Here is a 16,264-nt window from a genome sequence, read left to right as displayed (position 1 = left end):
ACTTACACGAAACTTTAACATACTCTCAAAAATATACATTGTCTCAATTGTAGAGATAAAAAGATATTTTATCTGTCTTGTTTGTTGAGGATTCTTGATTGCGTGTGTGTTTTATAGCAATACAATCAAGATAAGTTTCCTCAGGTATTCCTTACGTAATTGGTGGGACACGAAAGTATTTTTCGAGAGTTGTAGTAAGATATAAGTAAGATATAAGTAATGTATCATTAATTATTATTGTTTATTGTTTCGTCTTGGTTTTTGAGAAGGTGGCAACTGGTAAATGTTTTATAGATAATAGATAAAACAGACTTAAGAAGGTAGTAAAGATAATACATATTAATATGCAACTTTTTCGTTTCATACAAATACCTAATGAAGTTTCGGCCAATCAATAGGAAGCCCTATTCTGAGAGTAGTGTAAATAATATCAAAGTGACTTTCTAATGCAAATAAACCTTTTTAAATCTAAGAATCACCCATCCGTTTTAGCGACAATCCGTTTTATATCAAATCATTAAATATGTTATAAATACCACGAGTTTGTAAAATTTCTAGGAAATGTATAATTTGTAAAATTTTAAGCGAAATTCTAAATTTATTTTTTGCAGAAACAAAACTATATGTGTTTTTGTATGGAATAGAAGGACAAAGGAGCGTACAGGTGACGTGATGTTAGGTGATCACCGCCGCCCACATTATTTTGCAACACCAGGGGAATCATAGGAAAAAACCGAGAAAATCCCGTAGAGCCATTGATGGCCTTTGAGAAAACTATAGCCGAAGCTCAATTAGTAGTAGCGGTAAAGAAAACCAGGAAGACTACTTACAAAAATAAGAAAAGCTCATAAGACAGGGAGTGGGTTTTAAGAAAATCCTGTTGTTGATATTCAAGAAGCAGAAGGTCCCCAAAAGCAATAAAGTGGATTACATACAAAAAGAAATGAGATGCCATCACAAACATAACTTGTAAAAAACCAAGTAGCAACCGAGTTCTTCTACCGTAAAAGTTGTGAAATCCATGTAATAAGTCGGTCAATTTATTTAGTATCTATTTAAGGGCCCTTCTGTCTTAATTTAAAACATAATGAGCTAACTTTACTACATCTTACAGTGGCCATATCAATATTGAAAATATTTTATGTTTTAAATAAATAGATTGACTTGGCCATCTAACTACAAACGGATCCATAAGATCTATCTAATTACTAGCCATTCTAAGCTGTCACTTAACACCCTCTTGCTATCGAGAATATTAAAACTATAATCTTGGACAAGTGGAATGCATCATGACGCACGCTGACGCATCATGAGGTCAATTGAAACGCAGAGCAAACCTCTCACTTACTGGCTTGTGTGTGGTGCAAGCGATAAGCGGATTTATTTATATTTATTTTATATATAATTTGACAAAAAAGTGTCGAATCGAGTGACACTTGTCTCTAATGGTAATTGACACGTCCTGTCTCAAATATTTTATTTAAAATAGGATTTTAAGTCACTAATTCACTACTTTACTATACATATAGAACATCATTGTTTAAAATCTATGACTTCAAATCAAAATCACTACAAATCTTTACAAAAGGTACCTCTACTTAATATGGAATCATGTACTGTTTTGGTGTATAGTTTGACATTTAGATACTTTATACGTGTAGATAGACTATGAAAGCTGTTGAAAAAATATAGCTCCGAATCGTTAGTCTCTATTTTTAGCAAACACACGCACAATATAAATTACTTCAATATTACTTCGTCACCTAGTCAACTATGTTAATTATACTACATCTTTCATCTAACTGTGAAATCGTCATTTGATTCTACTTCAACTGCTTGAACACGACACCTATAATACACCAGAAAGTATTGCAATCCTGTTAAGGAAGACGAAATATAGATCTTTGCGATAATATTCAAATCTTTCTTTTGTTCATCGCGAACACGCTTCTTACACTTTGATGACTTCTATAATATTATAGGAATAGATCTGTGGCGCTGTCGTGAAAGTTGTTTCCTTTTTTATTTTCTGTTTTATTGTTTACTTACAGTTTTACATAAAATCATCTGTAACAGTATAAGGAGCAAGCGATTACTCATTAAATTTATTTAACTTTACTTATAACACGTTATGTTGAGGATTTTTATTTAAAATTTCTTATGAAACTGATCCTTCAATTGTAATTTAAATGTTAAATATTACTACCGCTTCGAGCTTCTAGCTTAATCCCCTGGAATGCATTTAAGTCGGGAGTTACATTAAAGTTAACTGTTTTAATAAAAGCACATTGGAAGGAAGTTTGAGAAATATCACTTAAATAAAGAGATTGTTATCAATGCATGCTGAAGTACCTTAAAAAAAGCGTTTGTGTACTTATATTGTATGCACACAAGAAGTTATACTTCTTTGGCCTAACGAAGCAAAAATCATTAAAATGATTTAGTCCTATTCTACGTGTGTAGAAAGAACAATATTGTAAAAATCTTGCAACGATGGCTTTGACATTTAATTATTAAATAACGAATATGGCTGTACGGGTTTGGACGCTTTGTCTGTCCTAATAATGGACGAAAAAAACCAAAAAAAAAACGGATGTCACAAACATCAGAAAATTTTAGGAACGAACTTCACCCTGTAACTTTTGTGTAACAGTGATGCGCGGGCATCTTAAAATTTCACTCTTATCATTTTTCATAACGTGCCTAAAGAAGTATAATTTCAAATAAACAACAAACCTAGTGATAAAATTAGAGATGTTCTTCTTAAGAATTTTAAACGAAAAAATGCAATGATTTCAGATTTTTTTGCTCAGATATAAAGGTTTAGTAACGTTCCAGATAATGATGCCAATCTATTTCTTTCTTTGGGATTTATTTGGCAAATTTAAAAAACCGTTCTTTGAAGGTTTTGGTGGTTACTTTAATTTGACTCTATATCCGTTTTTGTGATTGACGTATTGAGTTTTTATATTCGAAATAATTGTATGAATGTATGAATTAAACACGCAATAGCCGTTTAGACGCATTGACAGACGCAAGGCATTAACACCACAGTTCTCTTGTATTAAAAAACACGTATTTTGTGTTTTAGTTGTTAATGCAATCTTGAGCTCGACCAATGGGCTCGTAAAGCTTCTAATTAGTTAATTAAAACGTTATACCGCTGACGGGATGTCAAAATTTGTTTGTAGAAACCGAAATGAGTAGATTAATTGGCACTGATAACAGTTCGCACTAAATGAAATTACTTTTAACAGTACGAAATGCTGTTCGCTTAAAAATATTCTCGGAACTTCTGAGTTATTACATGTATTTGTTGGGGGGTGCTAATTTGTCTCCTCAATACAAAAATAAGGTACTTAACTTCAACTTTCTCCTTTATTTACTAACTTAACAATGAAATAGAAAATTAATATCGAGTGTGGCCTCCACTGGCCGAAATTACTGCTGCAATTCTTCTTGGCATGCTTTGGACGAGGTTTCTTCTTTCTGGGGGAATACGCTCCCATTGGGCCGTAATAACAATTTTAAGCTCTCGAATGTTCTATGGGGCATGGTGTACTAGCTCTAACACATCCTTTTAGAAAGTCCCATAGATGCTCAATTATTGAGGTCAGGACTTCGTGTTGGCCAAACTACCGGCGGATCCCAACTTCCCCGGTTATTGAAACCGGCCGTTAGTCCCGGCGGACTAACGGCCGGTTTCAATAACCTATCTATCCTTAGTTTAAGTTACTATCTATCCTTCCTTAGTTTAACTTACTAGAGGTAGACAAATCTATCCTTTTACGCTTACTTACATTTCAATAACCTTATTGACAGATAGCATTGGACTATAACTATATTGGGGATAACTAGGGATAGATAAGATCTTGTCATTAAACGGTGACAGCAATGTATCCGTAAGTTTAACTAAGCATAGAATGATTATTGAAAACGGTCGTAAGTCGGTATGCTTGAGCATTGTCGGCCATAACAGCAGCACTTCATAAAAGGCATTTATTTTCTCAAACTTGATTCCTTTAGAATTCTTTTTGATGTCATTTCTAATATACTAGACACTACTACCGTTTCGGAAACAAATAGCACTCTAAGAGAGAAGCGGCGCAAGAAACTCTCCCAGCATTATTTTTATTTTGCGCTCTTTTTAATTCTTTTTCTTATCGAGTCGACGGTCACCTCAAATACGGGCAGCCCAAAAAGTCTCAGCCTCGTGTAGCTCCTCGTTCGTGCATGTCGTCCCTGGAAGCAGCACTACACAAACAAAATCAGTAGGCTGACTAATCTTTTCACCACGATGACCACCTCTAAGAACCAAGCTCGCTGTAAACGGCCCTTATTAGAGCTCTTTTTAATGAAATATGCAATATTGTACTGTCATTGCTATTGCTAGAAAATAATCATAATCTAGTCCCAGGCTGTCGGATCAAATAGATATTGCTCTGTCGTAAATTCTTCTATACGTCTTCATGGCGTAACATCTTCAAAAGATACATCTGTATAACGCTCTCCTGGTCTTCTTAGCACTTTACGACGTCTGTCCTCAACAAATAAAGAGATTTAGGCTTCATTAGAAAATAAAACCTTGTTCCATTGTACATCTGTCCATGTCGCATATTTTGGGGGAATCATATCATTCATTAAAAATATATTATAATAGCAGTGGGAGGCTCCTTTGCACAGGTTAGATTATGGTGGTACCCATACGGCGCCTATTTCTGCCGTGAAGCAGTAATGTTTAAGCATTTCTGTGTTTCGGTCGGAAGGGCGCCGTAGCTAGTAAAATTACTTGGGCAAATGACACTTAACATCTTATGTCTCAAAGAGACGAGAATTTTTGGGTTTTTCAAGAATCCTGAGCGTCATTGCATTGTTATGGGCAGGGCGTATCAATTACCATCATCTGAACGTCCTGGTCGTCTTGTCCCTTACTGTCGTAAAATAATATTTTAAAGTGCTTATATTTCTCTTTCAGTTTTGCAGAACGTTAATGTTGTAGGTACCTACTACGAGTACCTACATATTACTGAAAGCTCTTTAAAACTCATGCTATTCTGGTAACAATTCATATATTTAATTAGAATTAGTCATCGTTACAAGGAAGGAAATAACGATAAAGAATGGTACTAATAAATAATACTTGAGAGAAAAATGTAAATTATTAGAATTACTAGGAAAAATAAAATTAAACTTCGCCATTGAAGTAAATTTATTGAAAATTAGAAACGATGTATTTTATCTAAATCTTGTCAAATTAGAAATAGAAAATTGGCAAGTATGACTTGTAAGTAATGAGAAGTAGATCAAAACGGTTGACCCCTGACCTCGGAACTGGTGAAAACTGGATATCTGGGGTCAATGTATCCGCCACATGCTTATTGCACGAATTGTAATGTGAATTATAATTGACGTCTTTGTTACAAGTTGGAAAGCCAGTATCTACTCATACCGCTATTTTATCTTTTTGACCGCGTGCTACGAGGTTCTTCTCGAATTGTCGAGGATCCAATGCTGTGTGTAGATCACCTGGCGTTACGTATACGTCGCTTCATTGCGTGTCTCCTACCGTATTTATAATGGCGGTTGTTTCGAAGAGCTGTTTGGCCTGGTTACTGCCGCTGAGTTCCATCTTAGCACGACACGTCACAAATTACTATATCATCCATCCGGTGCTGGTCCTCCACAGTAGAGTTCAAAGAACTTTCTTCCATGTACAACTAAGCTGTGGAATGAGCTTGTGTGGTGTTTCCAGGACGTTGGGACTTTTGTACCTCCGAAGGCCAGCAATGCCCTATAATTCCTCTATTGTTACAAGAGTATGTGGGCGGCGGTGATCACTTAACACGAGGTGATCTGTCCGCTCATTTATCCATATAGAAAGACTTACTATAAATTATCAAATTCAAAACATAAACTAATCTAATTTTATAATTATAATCACGGCCATTCATAAAACAGTAAATATTATAGAGTTTAATCCCGATCGTCTATTAAACCATTTGTCTTAAAACACTTCACTAACACACATGGCCTTTTTATAGCTTCCCTTTTAAGGTGATGGTAATTATAGATTTATGATAACCTTCGCTCCTTAAGTATTTTATATACTTTTTATTGGCATTCCGCTTAGTACGGGGATCGTAAAGACATATTTGGCATGTTTATTAGAGGCTTTTGTTACAAAAACTCTTAAAAAAAACATTAAAAAAAAGTGTGTGAGTGTAATCTTTACACACAATTGAAGTAAAACTTCTTTGACGTTTTGACACTTCTCACATCTTGCTATACAGTAATCTTTACTTAAAATAAATAATATTTATCTTTATTTTCTTATATATATAATGAAAAGGTTTGTGTGGTTTTGTGAAACCACGGTAAAAGTGATTATTTTTTCACATTCTATAATGTGACATTAAACTAAAAATAGCGTGGAACACTGGCACAAATGAGTAATACACTACACGGTCAGTTGCAGCGAACTATAGGCGCCGCCCGACCGTCACGCGACATGCAACACACAGACGATAAAGTTTTAGACGATGTAATAAAAGTTTCACTTTAAAAATTGTATTTTTTTAGGTTCTTTCACGCCTACACCACTAATCGTACCGACATTAAACTACCACCATTCGATGCGAAATTTATCCTTGATGGTTTATGGCTACTTATTTTTTATTGTTTCATTTAATTCGGGAACGGCTAGTACCAGTATATAATGTATATTATTTTTTATGATTAATATAATTTATAAAGAATTAGGTATTAATATTATTCATTAAAATAAGAAACTCACTAACTTATATCTGTCTCCTCAAATTCCCTTCGCGTCGCCCGATCACAGATTTTGTAACACTCTCGTCGCACATCCACCAGCTTACTCCCCGAGTCAAGTAAAGAAGTTTTACTGCAAAAACTGAATAAAAGTGACGTGCTGAGAAAGACAGTAACTGAAACGATCTCCTTGTGCAAGACCTGCATGGTGACAGAGGAAACTGCTGCACATGTACTTCTGCATTGTCCAGATGTACCAACTTACCGGGCTCAACATCTTGGTACCCCAAACACACTCCCAGACGTCTTTAGGAAGGAGAAGAGGTTGCTAAGGTTTCTGTAGGAATCGGGGTGGCAGGAATAACAAATATATTCCCACACGCCACCAAATAGGCGCACAGTCGTCGAGTTGCGGAAATTGGCCCGATTATTCCAGACCATACCATACAACTGAAACGATCTGACTAATATAAAGCATCGACGCTCAGGATTTTTTTATGACAATAAGGGACAAGACGAGTAGGGCTTATTGATAGCCTAGATGGATTCTTGAAAAATACAAAAATTCCAAGCGGCACTACAGTTGCGCTCGTCACCTTGACACAAAAGATTTTAGTCTCATTTCCCAGTAATTTCACTATCTACGGCACCCTTCAGACCGTAACACAATAATGCTTATAGATTATTGCTTCATGGCAGAAAAAAGCGCCGTTGTGGTACCCATAATCTAGCCGGCATCCTGTGGTTCCTCATCATCCTCCCACTGGTAAATGCCATTAGTAGTCTCTTACGATACCCTTCGGCCTGGGACTTGCTTAGTTACTTATTCTTTTTATGCCCCGGGGAAGCACAGGGACTTCAGGATTCCTGACTGAATCAAAAAATCTGAGCAACAATGCATTTGCACTTTTTGAGTGTAATTTGACTTTTTATTCCAAGTGACCACGCTGGCAATTCCTCTGATGTTGCAAGAGAATTGCGGTGATCACTTATACAATCGTTTGTCTTCCTCTTCCAAAAAAATATTGGTGATGAATAAGTAAATGCATATCTAGGTTACAGTCTAATTAATTTAAAACCTACTCACTGGAACTAACATGACCCACTTTGCCCCAAGCATTAAAACACCCCGTTGTCTTTTGACGTCATCACAGCGGGTAGGACCTTGATGACGTCATGACAATTGTGTTAATAGGTTTTATACAGCACTTTTATTGTTCCTATGTTAATATTTATGGAGCAATATTTGTCGTATTAGTCTTGCTTGGGGCAAGTAGGTCAAAGTGGAAATTAAATCAACAATATACGAGTACTAGACACTATTAATTTTTATTGGGATTTTGCGGAAATTATTTGTATTAGATTCGAATTCGAATATCAAAGTAATTTAACAATTTTTTTTTATGAAAATAAGGGACAAGACGAGCAGGACGTTCAGCTGGTGGTAATTGATACGCCCTGCCCATTATGCAGTGCCGCTCAGGATTCTTGAAAAACCCCAAAAATTATGAGCGGCACTACAATTGCGTTCGTCACCTTGAGACATAAGATGTTAAGTCTCATTTGCGAAGTAATTTCACTAGCTACGGCGCCCTTCAGACCGAAACACAATAATGCTTACACATTACTGCTTTACGGCAGAAATAGGCGCCACTGTGGTACCCATAATCTAGCCGACATCCTGTGCAAAGCAGCCTCCCACAGAACTTCTCTAAAGATTAAAGAACATGTCTAATGGAGATACAGGCAGATAGTAAAGCGAATCTATTGTTTCTGCAACAGATTTTGATTGATAAGTCGTAAGCAGTCAGCCACACTTGGCATTAGCTCAAGTGATAAAAATAAATGTTTTTTACTGATACTACAATTTTTTTTTAAATCCTAGTAGTATAGTTTTACCAATGGAGTTTACTTGTGGCCATATTACTCTTGTGTTTTAAGGCTATCTTGACTCTAGTACATATTCGATCGAAGTTACTTGAACATAAATTTAATTCTCCCCATAAAAGTCATTAATTCGGCCATTAATAGTATTTATAGCCACGCCTATCCGTGCCCTGTTTAGTACTACGATTTATCATTGTGCGCCTTTGATTTTATATATGTACTAATCTCTCGCCCTGACTTCCTTCAAGCTGAAATTGATAGCATTAGGGCGCGTACAAATTACCAGCCTAGCGATACTGTCTAAGAAAAAAACGAACACTCTTGCAAACGTGCAGTCATTGATATTATATTGTCAGTGACGGCTATAATCTTATAAAAATGGAGATAGCCGAAATCCACTACGTTTTAAATAACAGTTCCCTTTCAAACTTAGCCGGACTATACTTCGTCTTCACTCGCGAAACTGTAATTACTATCAAACTTATGTCAAATTAATGCACGTTTCATAATAAACTGAATAAAAATTTCTACTTAGGCAGTCGACCCGAATCTCATCCACTCTAATGTGGCGGCGTCTCGAGGAAGCGAGCGAGGAAATCTCAGCTGAAACACATTATTTCTTTAATCCGAATGAAATAGTGTAAAACGTAGGAAACTAATTACGCAAATTGTTTTTAAATAAATCCAAATAAAAGTTTATTTTCATTTAAAAACGCATTTCGAAAAATCTCACATCTGTAAGGCAAGGAAGGACGTCGAGTGAAATCTCACGAGATATCACCAAGGGGTTAGGGTCACCTTACATAAATTATGGATGCTGTCTAACTAAGTTTATTGGTAATTTTAATATTTTCCATCATTAAGTACTCATTGTTACATTTAGTAAGCACGTAACACTTAGTTTACAAGTCCAGATAGCTTTGAAACATTTTTAAACATTTGCTAACGACCAGGAATAACAGATGATGTTCATTCACATCTTTTGCTCTCATTACAAGAATACCAACCGTTTCACTGATCGCAAAATGCAATCAACAGTATTTCTCCGAATCGTATAATATGAGACCGTAAATAAGTCGAGTCCCTGACCCAATTGGCTTGACCTGAACGCATTCATTACAGGATGAACAAACAACTCATTAATATTATACACTCTAATAGGTATGTATAACATAGTGTACGATAAATTTTTAAATATGTTATACCAAAAAGCAACTTAGAGTTTGTAAGAAATACTTAATATAATCCTTTTTTGTCATCGCGCGTAAACTAAGTTATTACCACAGATTAGAATATTCTAGAAGTGACAGTCGCGTTAAACATACTGCCAGTGAGAGGCTACTTTGCACAGGATGCCGGCTAGATTATGGGTACCACAACAGTGCCTATTTTTGCCGTGAAGCAGTAATGTGTAAGAATTTCTTTGTTTCGGTCTGAAAGGCGCGGTAGCTAGTGAAATTACTGGGACTTACAAATGAGACTTAACATCTTATGTCTCAACGTGACGAGCGCAATTTGTAGTGCCGCTCAGAATTTTTGGGTTTTTCAATAATCCTGATCGGCACTGCATTGTATTTCATAAAAAAAAACATTTATAATTTGAACAATTGACGTGAAACAATGCCTAATTATGGTATATTTTTGTATATCTGACTGCGGAAATTCTATTTTATTGATAACTGTATAACTTAGATTGCCGTGGCACTCAATTTGTACTTAATTGCCGATTGTATATTAGATTGCCGTTAAAATAAAATTGCCAATTTTCACTATGTGATTCTTAATTTATTCGAATAATTTATTCCGAACCATCAGACGCGGTCGGTAGCGGACCATATTCGATCGCTGGCACATAGTCCATCGCACAAAATTATTATTATTACGGACCGGCTTGGTCCAATTGGTGCGAGGCACCCACCGGACCGTACCATGTGTTTAAGGTATAACTCCCTACCACCAAGCTTATACAAGAAAGGTACATGTTTAGGAAGTAAGGACCAATTGAAACAGGCCACGTCAATTGAGGGTAATTAAGCGGGCAGACATACATTTGTTCCATGTAGTAGGTCAACTTTGGATTAACTGTGTTACCATACACGGCTTACGAGAATTGTGTGCTAATCCGGGCTTTTAAACTAAGAATATACAATTAATAGCTGAAACAAAAAAAAATAGTAAACAAAAACAACACATAATAGAACCAAAATGGCGTCGGTCAAGATGGCCGCCATGCAAATTACCAGAAAATTCTATTATTCATAAATTATTTTAATTGAAAGTATAAGTTCTAGTATTCATTATATTATAATAAGATTAAAGTCTTTCTAGACTTTGCTCTTATTATAATAATTTTTAATTGACAATTTTTTTTACCAAATATTATACTTTTTACATAGCGCTCTACCACTGTTGTACGGTTATCTTAGTGGAAGAGCGTTGGGACGTAACACGAGAAGCGCCGGTTCGAATCCCGCATTTTTATGGTATCTCCAAAAAATTTACAATTTGGTATAATCCATACATTTGGTACAAATAAATACAAATACATGGTAAAGCTTAAGAACGATGCGGGACTCGAACCTTCTCGGGTTCCGTCCGAGCGCTCTTACCAAATGAGCCAACCGTTCGAGTGACGCATTGACCGTAAATCTTGCTACGTCTTGTTCAACTCTCAGGCTCTGGTTGCATCATATAGGATCTACTTTACAGCTGATAACCTGCGCAACCCCAATAATTGCATATTAGGATATTGTCTTGAGATGTCGCTCAACAATTTCATAAATTTTGGCTATAAATTTAATTTGTTTAATTAATCACAGAAGTGAGAGATAACACTTAAAACTTTATTTTTATTTTATTATAGTATATCAATTAATGGTTAGGAATAATAGGTAAGTATTAATTAATAATAATTGTATTAAACTTACAATTAAAGTTATACCTACGCCTGTTATTGGTACTCACAGCAGTCATTTAATATTTCTGTAATTTATTGTTATATGTATATACTGTTGATGTATCTTTAAGAAGAAATAAAATACGATCGAATGGAAATGGGCTGGCTTATGATGCATAAAACCCTTACAAGTATCTGGTTTAAATATATTTGTATGAAGAAGTGCGTATCTAACACCTGTCAAGTACGGGCGTATAAAGCATTCATTCACGAAGTTTATCAGTGATCTAAAATGAAAGGAATGTTGCTTATTAATAATCACAACAAGTGGTAAGACACCGAAAACCTTTGAAGTGAACTCTGGATTAGATATTAGACGTATTAGTCGTGTTGTCCAGTAAAAGCGAAGATATATATTATATAGCAATACCTGTACTCGAATTTTGCTGTAAGCTGCAAAATTTACGACCCACTTATACAAAATATGAAACGAATTCAGCTTCTTACGGGTACAATTGTGAAAAACGCCATTTAAAAATTAAACTACTAGAATCATTTCAAAAAACGATACATGTTATACAGCACTATCTGAACTCGATTTTTACTGTGGCTTGTTGCTGCAAAATTGACGACCCTCTTAAACAAAGCTTAAAACGAATTTAGTTAATACAACTTAATACAACCGTTCATCAAGTAGGAATATATACGTATAACACCACAGTCGAACTGGCAGTGTCTTGCGTAGGCGGTGGTCCTTTGGCCAGCCCTCCACTAGAACGACGGAGGCGGTGGTACGTGAAGGCATACATATATAGAAGGAACAAGTATATTTATGGCGGGAACAAAATCAATGTTTGAATGTGACGAGCGTAATTGCCGTTTAATCCTGATCGGCACGACACGTTGTCCCTGTTTCTCATGAAAAAAGTCTGTTTGTACCTATTTATGTATGCACGAAAGAAGTTATACTTCTGTGGCGTAACAAAGCAAAGATGGCTTTGACAATAATTAATTATTAAATAACGAATGCGGCTGTACGGGCTTGAACCCTTTGCCTATATTAATAAAGGACGAAGAAACCAAAAAAAAAAAAAAACGAATGTCGCAAACGTCAGAAAAATTTAGAAAGCAACTTCACCGTGTGACTCTTGTGTTATAGGGATGCGCGAGCATGTAAAAATTTCACTCTCATATTTCATTTTTTCATAACGCGCCTAAATAAGTATAACTTCAAAAATGACTCCATAACTCCAAACAATAAGATTTGCATTCATACAAAATTCATCAAATATAAAAAAAAATTAAATGAAAAAGATCAAATATTACAAACATAACATATTAGTTGCCATAAAGAAAATGACGTTGCACATTATGTTAGCACAATGACAAACGATTATAATCTTGTAACACATGCTATTAAGGATGGACGGACCGCACCCGCCAAACCTTGGAACTTATTAATACAAGGTCTTTTGCAAAGATTAAACTTTATTGAATGAGATATGTTCATTTACATTCGAGAGTAAAGCTAACAGTTATCAGCGTTTTCTCTTTGACTGTTATTTGTGCCAATCTAGATTAATCTTAACTATATTAAATGTTAAATATATAAAATTATAAATACCGCTCGCATCACGTTGACGACTGGCATTTCACAACCGCGCGTTTTTCAAGATTTTTTAAGTCTCATACAGCCATTTCGTGGAATCAATTACCGTCTCCTGATTTCTAGAATCGACACAGCTTAAGGACTTTCAAGAAAAGGGCATACTCCCAACTTAAAGGTCGGAAACGCATGTCTCTTGACCCTTGGTTTTGCCGATTTCTGCCTCACCACTTCTCTATCCGTGACTCTCTTCCTGCTTTTCCCCCTCTTATATTATAAAAAAAAATACGCTGATTTGAGCGCCTAAATTAGGGGCAAAAGTAAAATTTAGAGAATAAGTTTGCAGCTTATTCTCAATTTGGTGCGAAGTATTTATTATCAAAATCACTTATTTAAATTAGTGTATTTCTTAAATGAAATGTCAATAGTCGACTTTAATATTTATTTTAGCGTTTGCTGGAATAATTTCCTAACAAAGAGCACTATTTCGTACCTATTAACTATTTCCTCCATGATTTAGTCTCATAGCTTCATAAGTTATTATGGGTAAAACTTCATCTTACAGTATAGCATTGGTATGAAACAATCCTATAACTTACAATTCTGTATACGTCATACACATCGACACGCAGTCTTTCCTCGTCCATATTATCAGCTCATTTGTATTCACAAGTCCCGAGCGCATTCACTCATGCATATACATGGACCTGACGGCAAGTCACTTTGGTACTAATTGTTGAAATAATGTCCTCTCATTGTTGTATTAAGCTTAGGCAAAAAAAGCTAGATGAGATACCGGTTCTGCGGTGGTAAAATATTTAGTTGAATTGAACTAAGAGACAATTTTCAATAGAACCATGGGATCGAATTAAAAAAACGAGTGGTCAAGATTGCAAGGATATGCAAATTTCATTGATACCAAAATTTATAGACCGTCCATCCGTCCGAGCGCTCTTACCAACTGAGTCAACCGTCCGAATGACGCATAGATCGTAAATCTTGGTATGTCATATTCAAATGACAGGTAGTGGTTCCATCTATAGGATCTCCTTTACAGTTGATAACGTGCTCAACCCCAATAATTGCAATTATTCTTAACACCCTGTTCACTGCTGTTTAAATTTAAACGACACGATTTAAGCGGGTTCGTCTCTCGCAAGATCCATAAATGTTGGTGCAAATTAAATATGTATATTTAATCCTAGAAGTGAGGGATATCACTCAAAAATAACAATCTGTTAAGATTAAAATAACGAGGAAGCTTTTACTAAGAAACTATTAGCAAAGTAATTCAAGCGCGCGTCCTAGAGTAAATAGAATTTCTTGCTTACTAGTGTTGCTTCACGCAGGTTTAGCAAGAGACGCTTGTAGGGATGCATATATCGCATCTACGAACAAATCTTCTACGTATCTCAATGGCTCGTGGCTTCGCTGTCATCAAAACTACACATGTAAGACCCACGACTATGAATGAATGAATGAACTTCTATGAATTTGATATGCCGTTTTATTAAAAAGTTACTAAACTGTTAAATTTGACTTCCTTATTTAAAATTAATTTATAATTAATAAATAGCAAGATTCATACACTATTTTTATTATAATTACTACTTCATCATCTCCATCATCGGAAGACGTCCACTGCTGGACAAAGGCCTCCCCCAAAGATTGCCACGACAATCAGTCCTGAGCTACCCTCATCCAACGTATTCCTTCAATATTGACCAGATCATAATAACTACTTATGATTTAATAATTTAGAAGTGCCAACCCTAACTGCTCTACCGGCACTCAAGCAGTGATTGCCGGCAGGCGTGGTCGGCTCCAACCACACTGCCTCATCGCACATTTGTCGCCAAAAGGCGAAATTAGGGAGCAAAAAATAGCGTGCATAATTGTTGATTCTCAAAATATCATTTAAAATGGAGTCGAAAATATCTCCCTACTTCTCTGCAAGATAACCGTGATTTATTGTTTTTTAGAATGAATTTATTCTATGTTCTGTAAATCAAAGGGATCCTAGAACCTTCAACTCAAATGTTTATCAAAGACAATTTCACACCATTAAAACCACAAACTTTTCTGCCACCAAGATATTGTTGTCAAAACCTACTGCATAGCTGCCATCCCACAATGGGGCATAATTTACAGAATCAACAAATGTTAAAGCATTTCACTCCATCCAGTTAGACCTTATAAGGGAAGTAAACAGAACAATTTGAGATATATCGCTGACACAACCCGGATTTACTTAAACTTGTGGTATAGGAGATAAGCGGAAGCGGTTAATGAAAATAGCTGATTATATTTCCGGAATCATAAAAGAAACAAATCTAAAGTGGCGCAGGTTATCATTCTATTTCACTTGCACCACTGTTGCCCTTCTTAATCGTGCCCCTTTAAACCCTTTACTTTTATTGTAGAAAATAAAAATAGTTTTAGTTTAGTAATTTAAAATTAACATCAGCCTTAACGACGTTAGATGAAAAAATATAATTTAACTGTTTTGACAAAAAATATCAAGCAAGCGAATCAATAAAAAGTTCATTAAATAGTTTAGTAGCAAGTGGAAGAAAATTCCTTGGAAATTGAACAAACTGAAACCAAAACGCCACAAATGTAAAAAGTGAATATGATATTTAATTTTATAGCGTGATTAGAAATGATGGAATTCCGCAGCAGAAAACAAGCCATACATTTGGAACACTCCGCGGTAGAAGAGACACAATGATGCGACGTCTTTATGCAACGCCAAACGATTAAGCTGTTCGCAGATCACGGAATAAAAAAAAAAAACAAAACATGGACACATACTATAAAACAGTGATATTTATTTCGAACAAAATTGCTTCTTTAACTATTTCTGTATAGGGTACGTCAGTACAATATAAACGCTGACTCCTGCAACTTAAAACACCCGATGTTCACGCTATATTTGTCTTAAACTCAGTAGCAAGATTATTCCACCGCATTGCTATTAAAGGATGTATATTCTATGTAAATACAGCCATTGAGTCAATGTCTATATACGGACACTTGTAAATAAGTTGTCAGTCCATCATTAGCTTTTGTTTTACGTAATAATTTAAATAATTAAATAGTTG

The 16,264-nt window shown here is 35.4% G+C and overlaps 1 protein-coding gene across 1 annotated transcript in view; it reads left to right on the top strand.

The window, feature by feature from the left end:
• LOC126972767 (protein amalgam-like) overlaps nucleotides 1–16,264 on the top strand; it is a 154,647-nt gene that overhangs the window by 115,660 nt on the left and 22,723 nt on the right. The gene's annotated exons all lie outside the window — the stretch shown is intronic.

This window comes from Leptidea sinapis, chromosome 2 (assembly GCF_905404315.1).
Source record: "Leptidea sinapis chromosome 2, ilLepSina1.1, whole genome shotgun sequence".
In the NCBI taxonomy this organism is placed as follows: Eukaryota; Metazoa; Arthropoda; class Insecta; order Lepidoptera; family Pieridae; genus Leptidea; species Leptidea sinapis.
The sequence above is the reverse complement of the archived record's forward strand: the minus strand, read 5'-3'. Positions and strand labels throughout refer to the sequence as shown.